Source organism: Harpegnathos saltator, unplaced genomic scaffold, assembly GCF_003227715.2.
Source record: "Harpegnathos saltator strain DR-91 unplaced genomic scaffold, Hsal_v8.6 scaffold855, whole genome shotgun sequence".
Classification (NCBI taxonomy): Eukaryota; Metazoa; Arthropoda; class Insecta; order Hymenoptera; family Formicidae; genus Harpegnathos; species Harpegnathos saltator.
The window spans coordinates 420264-436512 of record NW_020230710.1 but is presented as its reverse complement, the minus strand read 5'-3'; the positions used below and the strand labels follow the sequence as shown (position 1 = coordinate 436512).

The 16249-nt window shown below is 47.9% G+C and overlaps 1 protein-coding gene across 1 annotated transcript in view; it reads right to left on the bottom strand.

Annotated features, from left to right (window-relative positions):
• Window positions 1-16249, bottom strand: part of dpr1 (defective proboscis extension response 1) — a 382968-nt gene that overhangs the window by 219564 nt on the left and 147155 nt on the right. The window lies entirely within an intron of this gene.

Genomic DNA, 16249 nt, shown 5'->3' with positions numbered 1-16249 from the left:
CCGAAGCCTTTCAACATTCCGCGAAATTCGGCCTTCGCCTCGGCGGGAAACTCGCGTGATTCGTCGCGTCGCGACGCGACGGCGGCGGCGGCGGCGGCGGCCACGTGTCGACGAATGCAATCGCGGCCGATTGCTTTGCGTTTCTCCTTAGCCAGGCCGCTGACTTGCCGTGGTGTGTTTTTCTCTTTCCCCCTCTCTCTATCCTTAAAAAGGGAACTTTCCGCGTTTCCCGTAGCGTGCCGCGCGCGAGAGAAGATTTAATCGCGCAAATGAGATTCGAACACGCGCGTGCGCGCGTGCGGACCGTTCTGCCAAGAAAAAAATTTCACTCGCCGGCCGAGCTGGCGGTGAGCAAACGGAAGCGTACCGTATGATCTAGCAATTAACTCACCTGGCATGCCGCCAACTATTTATATTACAATATTATCGTACATTCTGAGACGCCCGCCCGCTCCCTCCGTCCCCCTCACCGGGAGCAACTCCGTTCTCAGCCGCGCCCTATTTGAAGGGTGAGAGGGCGAGGCAGCCGTAAGGCTCGCTCGCGACAGCCGGCAGGACTTTAGCTAACTCGCGGAAATCATTCGTGACTCGGTACTGTGGAACTTTCGTATGAGCGGTATACGCGGCAAGTGACGCGAGTCGAAGTTTACCCGTGTTATTATTGGATCGAGCCCGCTCGCGGCGGAAGCCGGTTTTATTTTAACGGAATTCTAATTCGCTGAGCTCCGTTGTCTCAATATTTAACGAGAATTAAGTAATCACAGGCAGGAGGAGAAGGAGGAGAGAGACGGCCAGTGAAATTCGCCGTCGTCCCCGCGAGAAAATCGATTCCGCTCTCGCCGAGGAATATGCGGCGGAATACCGTCGCACATTTGACGGATTGAAAAGGAAGGAAGGGAAAAAAAGGAAAACGTGAGTTTTCGATTTTCCCCGAACAAACGCCCGCTAAAAAATGAGCGTTCCCGCGCGGTCCAAAATTAGAGAGGAATGTTTGAGAGCGCCGTGGTAGAGCACTCCGTGGCGCGGTATAAATCCAGGTGAATCGAAAGTCCGAGGCTACGCAATTAGCAGTAAACATCTCGCCTCACCTCGTAGCGGTAAGCCCCGCTTAAATGCCGGCGTTACCGGCGACTTTATCCGGCAGTTAGTTAAGCTGCGACAAACCAATTACAGCGTTCTGCCGCAGCGCGGAGACCGGCATTGACTATCGCCCGGTCACTTTTGCCACGGCGCTCGAGAATGCGCGAGCGTTGGAGAGTCGATAATATCGTCATCGATAATTCGATGGTGCGAGAGAGACGAAGGGAGGGAAGCCGAGCGGACGGCTCCGGCCGGGCACGACATGATACAAGGCTCTCGCAGTTTTCCGGGACGCGAACATATCCGGGCCCGCTGCTGTCCTTTGGCAATGATCGATTAATCCGTTCCGTTTGATCGGTTTTTGAAAGGCGAATCTCGCGCGTGCGCGCGCTACGTCGAAGTTCGTGAAGGTGAAAGGTCGGAATATTAATGCCCGCTCTTTCGCCGTTGTTGACGGAAAATATTAGCGGATTATGCGACCCGATTTCGTTCTTCTCTCCGTCTTCCTCATACGGTGCCGCATATTTTCTCCGCTCGAGCAAGTGGGAAATATGTTATTTTCCCCGGAGCAACAGCAGGATCAGCCGCCACGATTTTCACTGTACACACTGTACACACGTTAACGGTCGCGAGATGAGCTTTATGTTTACGGGGAGTAATGCCTCACGTCGCGATGAGTTCTCCCCGCGGATGTATTCCGAAAAATCAATTATCTCTCGAGAAATATACGTTATAAACTTTCATCTTTGCGTTCCGCGAAGAAGGAGGAGATCTCGTTTCGCGTTGCTGCTGATCAGAAAAACTGTTGTTGCGCTTTGCGCTTTGCGTCGCGTCGTTCGACGCGATAAAAAGAATAGAAAAGAAAGAAACGCGTGCTACAAAGAATACGACTAGTTCCGATATTGAGATATTTTCACTTATCTGGACGGACCTCGCTCGCCGGATGTATGTCCTCTTCTCTCCTTTCTTTCCCGCAAAGCCACGCGAAATATTATCCGGAAGCTCGTGTAATCAATCCACGTCCACTTGAATATTCCTCAGGGCTGTTAACGAGAATCGCGTCGAGTTTGTTAAAGTCACGGAATGCCGTGAAATTCACATTCTTCCGCGGAGTGTTAATTGTGAAAGAGGGTCAAGATGCTTTATTCAACCAGAAGTGAATTTCACGTGTCTACAAAAGTAGGATAATTCGCCGGAATTGAGGCCGGCGGGCCAGCGTGGCCGACCCGGGCGGAAACTTTTCTTTGCTCCAGTTACGGATCCTTTTCATATTCATTTCGGCTTGTTTAATTGCGGAGAATCGCGTCTGTCCCTGTTTGTCCGACGCCGGGGAGATTCATGACGTTAAGCGCCTCCCGACCGCGCTGAAAAATGAAGAACCTAACCCGCTGCCGACCTACATTCGCTCTCATTTGTTACCGACGTCTAACGACCGCGTCGGAGAAGCCGAGCAACTCCTCAAGAGCGTGTCCGGATAATCGAAACTTACGAGGGACTTGTATTCTTAATCGAATGCGCGGGGGACGCCGCGCGATATCGTTATTAGCGTCGGAGACGTGTGAGAGAATCCCAACAGCTGCGGACGACGGCGCAGTGCCGAGCAGCTTGATGACTTTCGTTAGCTTGTATTTATCATTATCCGTCATACTCGATCAGCATCCGTCCGGCGGCGAGGGAACTCTTGGAATTTGCGTTTCCGTATTGTGGCGGCGAGCAGCACCAACCAATTGGGTCGTCTGATGAATCGAAATTGCCTCGGAACTCTTAAACTTTCCTCAGCTCGCTGTTAAATGGATTATCGGAAGAAACGACGTGTCGAATCGAGTATTTGCCGATGAAACGTCCCACAAGACCCTGAATCCGTCAACGAACTTGTTGTTGAAAGCCACTGGGGACCCTGTCCTGCCTCGAATCCCTTGTCATAAGATTGCGAGAATCCTCTGCTCGCGTTTTCTGCAGCAAGTGTAAAATTAAGCTATGTAGAAAGGGGTTCGGAAATGTAAAGTTGAGTGTGTATGTGGGGAGGAGTCAGTTATGTAAGAGAAAGAATACCTGCGTGACACATCAAACATAAATATTTGCAGTCTCGCGATGTATATCCATATTTAAGAACTAAATAAGCTGGAGATGACTTTCGCAGTCCTTTCATTTAACTAGCCAGCACAGGACGACGCCCGTTGACCGAGCGCATATTCATTATTTAACTCGTTTAGTTTAGAAACTTTAAATTATGTCTGCCGACGTGCAGATCATTAGTGACTGAGCGCGAATGACGAGAATTTCAATATTCATGCCTGGTCTTAAAAGCGTACATAACGCGCGGTGGGGCTTTGACGTAACCTGCGGGAGAAAAAGTCAAAATTTCTCGTCACCGCGCGAGATAAATCTTCGGGCGGATTCTCGCCAAATTCGCGAGCGCGAGTGCAACGATTGCACCCGTACAGCCATCCGAGAGAGAGAGAGAGAGAGAGAGAGAGAGAGAGAGAGGGAGGGAGGGAGAGAGAGAGAGAGAGAGAGAGGAGAGAGAGAGAGAGAGAGAGGAGAGAGGAGAGAGAGAGAGAGAGAGAGAGAGAGAGAGAGAGAGAGAGAGAGAGAGAGAGAGAGAGAGAGAGAGAGAGAGGGAGGAGAGGGAGGGAGAGAGAGAGAGAGAGAGAGAGAGAGAGAGAGAGAGAGAGAGAGAGAGGAGAGAGAGAGAGAGAGAGAGAGAGAGAGAGAGAGAGAGAGAGAGAGAGAGGAGAGAGAGGGAGGAGAGGGAGGGAGGGAGAGGGAGGGAGGGAGGGAGGAGAGAGGGAGGGAGGGAGGAGAGAGAGGGAGAGAGAGGGGGGAGAGGGGGATAGAGAGGGGGAGAGGGGGGAGAGAGAGAGAGGGGAGAGAGGGAGAGAGAGAGAGAGAGAGAGAGAGAGAGAGAGAGAGGAGAGAGAGAGAGAGAGAGAGAGAGAGAGAGAGAGAGAGAGAGAGAGAGAGAGAGAGAGAGAGAGAGAGAGAGAGAGAGAGAGAGAGAGAGAGAGAGAGAGAGAGAGAGAGAGAGAGAGAGAGATACATCCATTATTGGCACGAGAGGGAAGATAATTTTTCTCCATGAGTGAAAACAACGAGAAACGTAGGAAAGATAAAGCGCAGAAAGAAGACATCGCCGCGAGTTCGAGAGCGTGCGGTGGAATCTAGGTCGTCCCGTAAATTGAGATTCTTTATGAAAATTAGACGTCTTTTTGCGGCAGAAACGCGAGCCCGTGAATATATGTCCGTCGAAGTTTTCACGGAGATTTAACGCGATTGCTCTCCCTAGCTCGCGCGACCAACGAGTGCGCTCGCACACGCGACTCTCGCGTGTCGTGTAAACGCGATGACGTCGCGCGCGCACGGCACATGTACAAGTTCGGATAATTCAATTCTTTCCCCTTTGCGCGTCGAGAGTTACTTTATGTTCGTACTAAGAGCGCGCGCGCGCACACTTGCTATCCTCTCGTTCGCTCGATATCGCGAGCGAGTATTATTCCAGCCGGGAAGAAGCTCCCGGATACCCCTCGTAAAGTTAGTCATTGAGATCGAGGAAGCGCCAGCATAATTTCAAGCGCGCAGTTTTATTGCGTAAGCTCAAAGCTCGTTAAATTCGAAGCGACGGTATCCGCATAAACGGAGCAGGCGCATTAAAGAACGTTCGGAGGGAAATTTTCCGCGTTTCCTCGCTCGGTTCCTACGGCCCGCGTGTGATGCGCGATTTTTATATTGCTTTTCCCCTCCCTCGGAACGCTGCAGGCGAAGAAGCAAGTTCACGTTTTATCTTCTCGAAGAAATCTCGGCCTGACAATACTCCCCTCAGGTACAATGGTGATTGTTTACAATGACATCTGTAATTTTCTTAGAAATTCCGGTGGGAATTAATTTGATACGGAGATTGTAAACTCTTGCCAAAATCACCGTTGGTTGCTCGAAATAGCAATTCTTTACTAGTCACTTGCATTCTCTCTCTCTCTCTCTCTCTCTCTCTCTCTCTCTCTCTCTCTCTGTCTCCCTCTCTTATCGGGACATTTAATCCCGCTTGAATTTTCATCGTTAGACAGTTCGAGGAAATGAAGTCTATAATTAACTGTTCCGCGGATAAAGCCGCCGAAAGAAAACCTGGAAATTAGACTTCCCGTTCGGCTTTAGATTTGCACACAGCACATAAGAAACGTACTTAATGGCACCGCGTAGCCGCGCCGCAAATAGCGGTAGCGCAGTCATCCAGGCCAGATATTGCGGAATAAACCAACTCCCGGGCGTAAATACGTAAATTTTGACAACACGGGAAGTGTACGCGCACGTGTCATTTCGACCAGTTTCATCGGGGACGCACAAATGTAGGCCATAGATCGGAAAAGACAAACAAGTTTGCCTTAAATATTTGCTATCTCGGCAGAGGTAAAAATATAGAACGCGTGTAGATCGAGAGAGAGCGCGAGTGCCCCTCAACTGCATTTGCGCGCACACGTATGCAACGTAAATATCCTTTCTGCTCTGTGAACTTTTGACGAGCAAAGTGCGCTCTTGCAGAGTGGCTTTTGTCAGCGGTAAGGCATTTTTCGACGTGGCCTCTCTCGGTTTCGCCCGCGAGACTTGTCGCGCATTCGATACGCGTTAATTGATCTCTCGCGCGTGAATGTCGGGGCGCATTTGAATGTCGCAGGTCGCGATACAACGGAAATTGTTGCTCGTAGTCACTTAATTTTTACTTCTCGGATGTAACGCGAGTAAAGCTAACGCGACCGATCACTTTGCGAAATCGCGCTCACGCGCGTTTACCTTCTTCCGCGCCGCTTATTATTACGGCAGTACGGCGGTACTAAAATCACGCGGCAAATTGATAGGTGTGGCCCACGGTTTGTAGTTACACGCTTTGTGAGCCTGCGGAAGGAAGTCAGGGATTCGGAAAGGCCAATTATCGATAGTGCTGACTGCGAAATAAATGGAAAACGCGACGGGGTCGGAGCAGGGGCACGATACCGTTCGCGCTGACCAGTGAAATTTTTGAAAGGACCTCGCGTACACGCGAGGAATTGGATTGTACGAGGGCGAAGCGCGAGGGCGACGTCGAAATAGCCGATTACTTTGGGCTACGAGGAATATTCGGTCGGATTACTCGGCGAACTTGTTCAGATTGATCGCGAACGAATAGCCGCGCCTTACTTCCCCGCGATTTCCTTTATCTGTCATCGGCCTGATGTCGACGGAGAAAACTCGAACGGAAGAGAATTCGGAATTGCAGTCAATAAATCAAAGTTACGCGAGATCGCGAAGACCGGCTCCGGCGGTTTGATCCTGTTTTCGCGCGTAAGAAAATTACTTTTGCTCGCCGAGTGAAGGAAACGCGCTTTGCGACCGTTTCGCGTTGAAAACCATTCAGCGTTGAACATCGCGGCAGCGTTGCTTTTGCACTCGCTTTTCAACTTGTTATTCGATCATCTTATTGCGTTATTTCACCCCGTGTAAATCGATTATATGTACAGGGTGTCCAGAATCTTTTAAAAACGAAAAATTTGAAGATTAATCAGATCTAACTGAGAAGAAAAGTCAAGTAACATTTTGCAAAAATCACAATAGTTATTGAGTTATTAATAATTGAAAATGATCACATTTAGAAGCTTTTTTAATTGATAATTTGGAAATTTAAATACTCATTTGCAAGTACCTAGCGACAGGTCCAAGATTCAGGGTTCAAAGTTCAATATACTCATATATATTGCTAGACACAATAGTCACATAATTATAAATTAGATTATTGTTAACGAAAAAATCCTTTGCCATTTTGCAAATAAGTACGCAAATTTTCATGTTATCAATTAAAAGAGCCTGTAGATGTGGTCATTTTCATTTTCAATCATTAATAACTATTGCGATTTTTGCAAAATGGTACTTTACTTTTCTTCTCACTTTAATCTGATTAATCTGCACAATTTTTCACTCCCAGAATATCCCGGACACCCCGTATATACATATGTAATTCATTTAATATAGAATATATTGAAATTCAAGCGGGATTATATGTATGGTATATAAATGTCTCGATGAGAGAGAGAGAGAGAAAAGGATGCAAGTGACTAATAAAACATTGCTATTTCGACCAACTAACGGTGATTTTAGCAAAAATTCACAATCTCCATATCGGATTAATTGCTACTGAAATTTTTCAAGAAAATTACAGATATAAAAAGTCAATTGTACCTGAGAAAAACATCAATCCCAAATTTCTATATATATATATATACATAATTATATATATATATATATTTTTTTTTTGTGTGTATTTGTTAAGTTATTTTTTACCAAAGTCACTCGCGTCATTACTCGCGCGAATGAATGAAATGTACGCTACATTCAAAGAGGAGAATAAAGTCGACGCTATCGCGACCGATTATTCCGAGTGTTTCGGAAGGTCCGGAGCGAGGGTCAAACAAAATGTTCCCGTGTGATCGATAAATGTTCTTTTATGGGTGTTTGAAAACTATACGCTGAGAACGACGACTCTTCTTTAGCGGTTTAAATCTCGTCGAGGACGTAACAAAAGTCGGCATCGTTCCTTTCTCGCCGGCTTTATCCGGAGCTGGATTATTAAAGTGCCTTCCTTAAGGAGATCCTTCACATTTCGAGAAGCCGCGTGAACTTTGAAAGCGGTTGAAATGCGCTATCAATATTATTTCACGGTTGATCAACGCGACGATATCGACAAGCGAGGACAAGATAGGTTATTAGACATCACTACGAAAGCAAGGCGAGGTAAACGATCGCTTTCGTGTGATTAAGTGTCAGCATACTTACAGAGAAATTTTAATCCGTGTACGCTCAACTCTCTCCTCACAGATTCGCGCACCCGCTTCTTGCGTATCCGTGTAACTCGACCAACATTCGCGAATTCGCTGCGAAAGCACGAAGATTCGTCGAAAGCGGGAAATTAAGCCGGCGAGCGGCGAGTCCTCTTGCAAAATTCCTCGCGCGAAATTAAAATATTAACAAGCTACTAGAGCGTGCGAAGCAGCTATTTCGGAAATATTAGAATACGGAACGAGGTATCTAACGAGTTCGAAAATTCCACTCCCGGGAAACTTCTGAACACACGTACACACGAAGAAAGGATTCTCGGGCTGGAAAAGTTGTAAGATTAACATTTTAATATTCGCGGCCGCTTTAACTTGCGCCGCGCGGTCTGCGTCTCTCTTTCTCTCTCTCTTCTCTCTCTCTCTCTCTCTCTCTCTCTCTCTCTCTCTCTCTCTCTCTCTCTCTCGTTCGCGTTCAGCGTTCGCGCTGTAGCTCAAGCCAAAGCTGGAGAGAGAGCTCAGCGTATCCGCCTTTACCATTTACCAGCTGTACGCTCGCATTTCGAGGCGAGCGCGCGAAACGCGAGTACGTGCCTACATGCTTTATATAAAGCGCCAATCTCCCGCACGAGGCTCACGGAGATCCATTAGGCTAATCGCGGTCAGCGCGCGGCTGTCATTAAAATCGGACCATTTTCCAAATCGTGGTATAACGTGACGTGTTGCAATCGCGAATACATACTGGTGCGCGCGAGCCGCCGCCGGTCGAACAGGGTCAGTCGCTGGGCGAATTGCAGTTGGGGCCGGCAGTTTGGGTTCACTAACCCGGCCCGAGCGATTCGGGCTGCCTTCTATCTAGATCATAGCCTTACTTCGCCCGCGCATTTCGCGTATTACACGCTTGTCTCTAATGCGACCGGAGGAAGCTGCCTATAGCCCGGGGAGGATCGATAGCGTCCACGCGCGAGAGAATTCGCGCGCTAATAGCTCGCAGCTGCCCTCTCGTTCCTTTTCGTCTCTTGTCCTTCTTGTGTATCTTGCCTCTCTCTTGCGCCTCTCGCTCCTCGTTCCGCCTGTGTACGGACGCGGGATTTCGAAAAGCAGCGCTTCCAGCTCAGCTTATCCAGCGAGCTTGTCGCGTTCCATAATCGCACCGGACTTGGCTCTTTCTCCCACTGCCCCATCCGCGGCCGGTAACAGTAAGCGTAAGCTTAAGCGTAAACGTTTACCGCTGACATCGAGTGTCGCTCCTGTTTACGAGGGTGATACGCGTCGCCGGTGTAAAAATACCGCGTCGCGAAGAAAAGAAATTTTATCGCGCCGCGCCAGGTCCGTGCCGTGCTGCGCCGCTGCGGCTTTTATGCACAAAGCGCGCGAACGCGCTTATTTCGCGAGCGCGCAAAAAATGCCGGCACGAGTCGCGCAAAAAACGCCGCGCATTGCGACAGTTCCGCGGGGGCGCGACCCTATCGCGGGGTATCTCGGTAATCTGTTAGGAAGTGGTAATGCTACGACTATTAAATCCGGAGTTCCGGAAGTTCGCGGAATATTGCATTTCGAGCTCTCTCTCTCTCTCTCTCTCTCTCTCTCTCTCTCTCTTTTTCTCTCTCTCTCTCTTCTCTCTTTCTCTCTCTCTCTCTCTCTCTCTCTCTTTCCCTCTCTCTCTCTCTCTCTCCCCCTCTCTTTCTCTCTCTCTCTCTCTCTCTCTTTCCCTCTCGAACAGGCGGCGCGGCGGCCGCGAATGAAAAATGAAACTGCTTAATAAATGATGGACGTCGGCGTTAACGCTGCGCGCGCGATTCGCATTACTGTGGGCTAGAATATTTAAGCGGATGTTGTATATTTAAGGCCTCTCTCCGTGCTATTGCAGCCTCGTGCACACTTCGTTTTCTGGATTATTGCTATTACGTGCGGAAATTGTCTAATCGGTGGAGTGGACTCTTCTCTTTTCCTTCTCGTGCGAAGCAACTGAAGGGAGATCGTTCGATTGGATCTCGAATGTGTGATCGCAGAGATTTGCGAAATATTAAAAACTTCTTTTGCAATTAACACTTTTGCACGAGATTTTTAGGTCAGAACATGACATTTTTTTTCAAATGTTTACCATTTCCACAAATATAAATATTTCTAGATATCCATATGTACTTCTTCAGTTTCTGGCATCTAGATAATAAAAATTTGTTCGTTTTTGTTTTGCGTCCAATGCTGTAGCCGCGAAACTGAACACCGCTGAGAGCGTCGGTTAGAAAGGGCTACCAGTGTCTCGGCTTCAACATCGCTATTTTGTTTAAAATATTTACAAAAAAAAGAATACTTTTTTTCCCTTAAAGAGTTGCTTAATACCTTATTTTCATTGTTGCATTTCTTTTGTTATGTCCTCAGAAAAAATTCCCGGAAATGACAGTGATCTTAACCCACCCAAGGTGGGTTAAGACCCCTTAAGGGCGCTCGCAATTTTTACGCGAGGGCTCAAGGCCGCGCGAGCCGCGGGAGATACACGGCGACACGTCGCGCTCGTAAATTTCTCTCGGACATTTCGTTAATTCATTTCATTTTTTATTCCGCTCGCGAAAGATACAAGCTGAAGTATGCGGCTTTTTAAAATCACGCGCCGCGATATATCAACCTCGCGAGAAAACTGGATTTCGAGCTGGTGGCGCTTCCACGGGAGTGTCGCGGGATCTTCGTTCGACGAGGGCGAGATTCGGCGATACGCAGCGACAATCGCCCAACGTCGACGACGGTAGCTGCTGCGAAAATGACGCGTGCAATTGACGACGACTCGCTAGATTTTTCTCTCGAACGCGCGGGAAAACTCGGCTCTCCGCGGCCAAAGTTGCATTTACATTCTCAAGAGTCTCCTCCTGCTTCGCCGAGAGATTGAGTCGCATCCGTCAGAGGCGGGCAGGGAGTGACACGACTGATTTATTTCCTTTCCATTTGCCGAAGATCACTACATCGTGGGGGGCTTAATTTTACGAGCGAGTAGAAACGAAGAGAGGGCGGCTAAGTGGTGTCTTTGACGACAAATTAAATATCGCACACTACAGAGTTTTCGCTCCTCGATTATCCGAGAGGTCTCGTTACCTCAATTTTCTACTCGCGCGTAAGGCGGCGCGATATGTAGCTTGCACTTTTAATGAAGTCCCGTTCCCAGAGCGCAGGAACACGTTGCATAATTTCTTTCGACTGACTTATCGCGAATTCGACTGCTGGTCGACGAAATGGATTTCCTCACCTCCGGTCTGAGCGAGTCGGGAAATATGCTCGGCGCTTATGGTGACGTATGGCTCGTATAAGGAGAGAAAGAGAGTGGAAAGCAAGAAAGAGAGAGAGAGAGAGAGAGAGGGGGAAAAAAAAGGCTAAAGTCCTAGCTGCTCCCGGTTCGATTTATCGTGGATTTTTGTGCCCGGCGAAGCGCCCCGGGCCGAACACAGTGGCGATTAATTAGCGGCTCGGCCGAAGCCATCAACTCCGACTCGAAATCGAGACTGGCCGCGTGTGCTCGCGGATTAATTCACTTGATATGACTCGAAGCCGAGATTTATTCAGTGCGGATTCGATTACACACGCTTTCCTCTATACTCGTCACGTGCAATGGGCTCGTCAGAGGTCGGTTAATTGCGCGCCGCGTCGGTTGACTTATGAGAGTCGCTTCCTGAGCTCGGAAAATCAGCCAACTCACTGGGAGTTTGCAGCGAGTATACAGGGTAACATCAACATATAGGTCAGTATGACAGGTTGCCTGTCTATTCGGGCGATAACGCAGAGGTTGCCGAAAAAGTCACTGGCTGATAATGATATTTGCAGTGCTCCCAGTTATGACGAGCGCAACTAACTTTGCACCACTTTGATCCTTATGACAGTTTATCGATTGTTAAAATATTCAAAAAAGTTAAGTTAAGAAACTGAGAAATAAACATTACGGATTTCAGCAGAGTAAGTAAGAGTAATAAAGAGTAAAAAATAGTTAAGGAGGTAAATAATACATATTTTCTTGTTTCACATAATTTCCTAATTTCTTTCTTGCGTTGAAAAGTTCGATAGGAATTGGAGATTAGAAAGAACGATACAGAAATATTTAGAAGTCTTATATGCTATATTCCATCCATGTTTCTACAAAAGATCGTTTCTGATCGACAACAACTATCAAGCCTTATTTTCGATAAAAGAAGCGAGACTACGATGTACCGAAAATATGTCGCTTGATAGTTGTCGTCGATTAAGCTACAATCAATCTTTCTACTGCATTTCTGGTCGATTCATACCTTCGCAGAAGCGATCTTTTGTAGAAACATAGATGTAGAAACATAGAATATATAAGACTTCTATGATAAATATTTTTATATCGTTCTTTCTAATTCCTATCGAGGTTTTCAACGCAAGAAAAAAATTAAGAAATTATGTGAAACAAGAAAATATGTTATATTATTTATCTCTTTATCTATTATTCTGTTATTATTACTCTGTTACTGTTATCTATTACTCTATTTAAAATCGTAATGTATATTTCTCAGCTTTACTCTTTTACACATCTTTTTTAATTCAATGAAACTCAACTGCTATCATAAACAGTCGATAAACTATCATAACGATCACGGTGTAAAGTTAGTTGCACTTGTCATAATTGAGAACGCTATAAATATCATTATCAACAAAGTCAACAAGTGACTTTTTCAATAATCTCTGCATTATCATCAGAATAGGGGCAATCCATCATATTGACCTATATGTTAATGGGTGCGTTCACGAAGCTCAACGGTTGAATAACAGTTGAGCATCCGATGAGTGAGCGATAAGTGAGCGGTAGAAATGTACACTGAACGCAACTGATCAGAGATCTGCTCGATTTTGTTGCGCGGAAAAAATGTCAGATAAACGTACTAAATATTACGGCCCGTCTACACGCTTATGCGTCTTGTAATTATTAAGTACTTTTATAAATATAATTCATATGTGTCTGTTACAATGTATTCTACACCATCCTTGACATTCCCCTATGTATATATTTATATATATTTGGATTTATATATATATTTGGCTATATATATTTGGATTTATATGATTATTTTCTTTGTTATTTTCTTTATTCATGGGCTGCGCCATGTTGGATCGGAGACTGATCAGTAAAGGTAGCGACAAATATTTATGATGATAAAAATGGCGACCGCTCACTCAACATGTTGCGAGTGAGAGCGTTCAGGACGAAATCACTCAACAGTTGCACGGTTGTGCAACCGTTGAGTATTGTGAACGCACTCAATGTTACATCTTACATGCGCGGGTGAGACAGTTGAAATGTTGCGCGTGCGCAGATCGAATCCGCTCATGATAATTGCACGTATTCGTTATCGTGTTCATCGAGAAACCAAGATGACACGCGTCGCAGACGAAAACTATTTTCTTCGAGGACTGCAATGCACGACAAAACTGCTGCCGAATGTAACGCTTGGTCGTATGAGCGAATCGGAAGAGACGCCAATGTTAAAACAAGACGAGATCAAATATTAACGAGCTGGCGAGATTCATTTTTTTATTTCTCCTTTCATATACGATTAAATATTTGCGATAGATAATACTTGCGCAAGATAAATTTACAAGAGGTAAGCTACCGGTAGATAATATTTAATACACATCCGAGTAGTATTTGATACAATTTCCTTGCAAATTCTGCGCGCACGCGAGAGACGCGGAACAGCGCGATTAAAAGAGACCATTTTCCGAGCTGTCGCGCCTTTATCGACTGACGTGATTGTCCGGCGAGACGCAGAAGACTGCGCACGCGTGCAAGGATATTCATAAATGTTTTAGCTAAAATAGCACAGAGGCAATATTGCCTCGGCGTGACGCTAGAGCACATCTATCATTTTGAACGATGTCGTTTGTTCCCGTCGAGAGCAACGGCGCGAAAGTGGATTGGCCACATGTACTTGATCGCCGATTATCCCCGGCGACTTGTTCAGCGAGAGGGATGGGAAGTTCTTCTTCCCCGATGTGCACGGTGGATTCCCTTCACCGCGGAGGAGGGAAAAGAATCAGCCGCTCCCTTGCTGAAATTAATGCATTCGCGGTTGTAACTTATATGAAATGCGAAGTTGGGTGCGCGGAAAAGTTGGCTGCGAAACCTTTGCATGTAAATCCACTCATCTTCGTCCGGTTTAAGGCACCGGCGCCGAAGGTAACGCGCAAATGAGCAGAAAAATACCGGAGCCGGCTTCCTGCGGTCGGCAAAAAACTTGCCGCGAAAGACGGTGTGATAACTTCTGCGCTCTCAAAGGTAGTTCGCTAGATATTTCACGACTTGAAGCGGCAACTTGGAAATTTAATTCCCGGGGGTGGCTTTAAAATAAAGTTGTTATAACGTTAGCGCGCCGCGGAGTCCGACTCGTTAACGGCTGTCTGCGAAAATGGATTTCGGAAAAATAAACCGGCGATAATATACTGCGCGGTACATTCGAGCGTGCTGCGAGCTTTCAATCCGTACACACTCTCTCTCTCCCTGGAAGCTATAGTTAATTGTTTTAATTTAATTTTAATTCATTTTACACAAACATTCGCGCGCGGAAAAAGGGTGTGAGCAACATTTTACCTCTTTCGCGTTTTACCTTCCGCCTTGACGCTGCGCGCTGATTTTTAACTCGCATAATGGAAATGTTGGCATAATATTCGCTCCCCGCGTTCCTCCGATGTCATTGCATTCACGGGACGCGCCACGTTCATTATCATAATACCGTTCTGAGAGAGATTTGAAATCTCTCTCTCTCTCTCTCTCTCTCTCTCTCTCTCTCTCTCTCTCTCTCTCTCAATACATCGGCGCGCAGCGATGCTCCGTTTTGCGGGGCATCCTCGAAGCCCCGTTTCCGCTCGCGTCGGAAGCAAAGTTGCATCGCGCGCGGCCCGAAATTCCGGGGACGCGGCTCGCAAGAAGCGCCGGCGAACGCCGAATTCCCGGCAAGGCCCGGCAACTATTGCCGCGATTCCGAAGTCGAGTACAGTTGCGAATTCCCGCGCGACTCCCGTTTCGGTCGCGGGACAAGAAAGCGGCGTGGCGCGGTTTGCAAGTGCGCCGAGGCTCGTCTCGCGCAACGCGCGCGCGCGCGCGCGCGCGCAGCGTCGAAGTAACGCGAGAAAAGCGTTACCGCGTCGCCGCCAACTTTCCCGGGGCTTTTTACCGTTCTCGAATCCTGCCATGGGACGCGGGCCCTCGAGGACGGGCGGTCGAGCGGAAAAGTTAGAGCTCACGGCGCACATATATACCCACGTACACGCGTCGTTTCGCTCAAACGACGCGACTCATTTGCCCGGGACCGGCGCTCTTTCATGCGCCGTCTCGGTATTTTCTCACGCTGTAATGATCCCCGGAGAGGAGTCGCCATCCTTTACTGTACGCTCGGTTAAATATCCGTGTCAACTGGACGCGCTGCACGGTGAAACGTCAGTTCATCCGTTCTCTCTGCGCCGCTTTCTTTTTCGGCGTTTGCCTCCTCGTTCCTCGCAATGTGTGTGTGTGTGTGTGTGTTCCCGATGCGCTCTGGAACTGCCGCGGATACTCGAGACTCCGCCGGAGTCGAAGCAAATATCGTTAGCGACAGCCGCTTGACACGACGTTACGGTTGATTCGTATCTGACCTTGCCAAAGCGCGCGGATCCTTCGCCGGCGCTAAGAAAACGCGGCGATCTCGTGGAGGAATCTCGTCGAACGCGAGGCGTTTAAAAGCATCAGCCATTATCCCCCTGAGGGCGTATAAAGGACTCTTCGTCGCGGCCCGGAGCCGTTCGTGTCTCTCTAATCGCAAGTGTCAAGCTGAATCGGGCCGCATTACCGCCTGTACTCAGTGGCAATAAAAGTGAAATGTATGAAGGGAGACAATCCAATTACCCATCCAGCGCCATGAGATGATGCTTATCGACTCGCTGCCAGAGGTGGGACGTATTATTTCCTCTCCTCTCGCCGAGCTCCTCTCACTCGCCACCAACGGCGACCTCATACTCGTCCACTCGTGGCTCCTTCAAGCCCCGCCGCGCGACCGGATCGCTGCTCGTCGTAAGTTCGGCTTTCGAGGTCGCTCGCCAGAAGGTTTTTATCCCTAATCGTTTTTTCGTCCGCGCGCGCGAGATGTACATTACGAGGCTCCGTGAAGTCCTCCGGAGACCCCGGTGGATCGACCTCGCTCTTCGGTCTGGCCGCGCGGGCCCTCCGGCGATTTACGTCGAAATCGTAACTGCCAGCCGCCATCCGGGAATAATAATTTAATGCTCTCTATCGCGCAAATTGTGTGCACGATTGCAGCGGCAGCGGCGGCGGCGGCGGCGGAACATTTTCCGATGTTCGTACAGACGACTTATTCCGAACAGCTGGAAACTCAAGTCCGATCGTG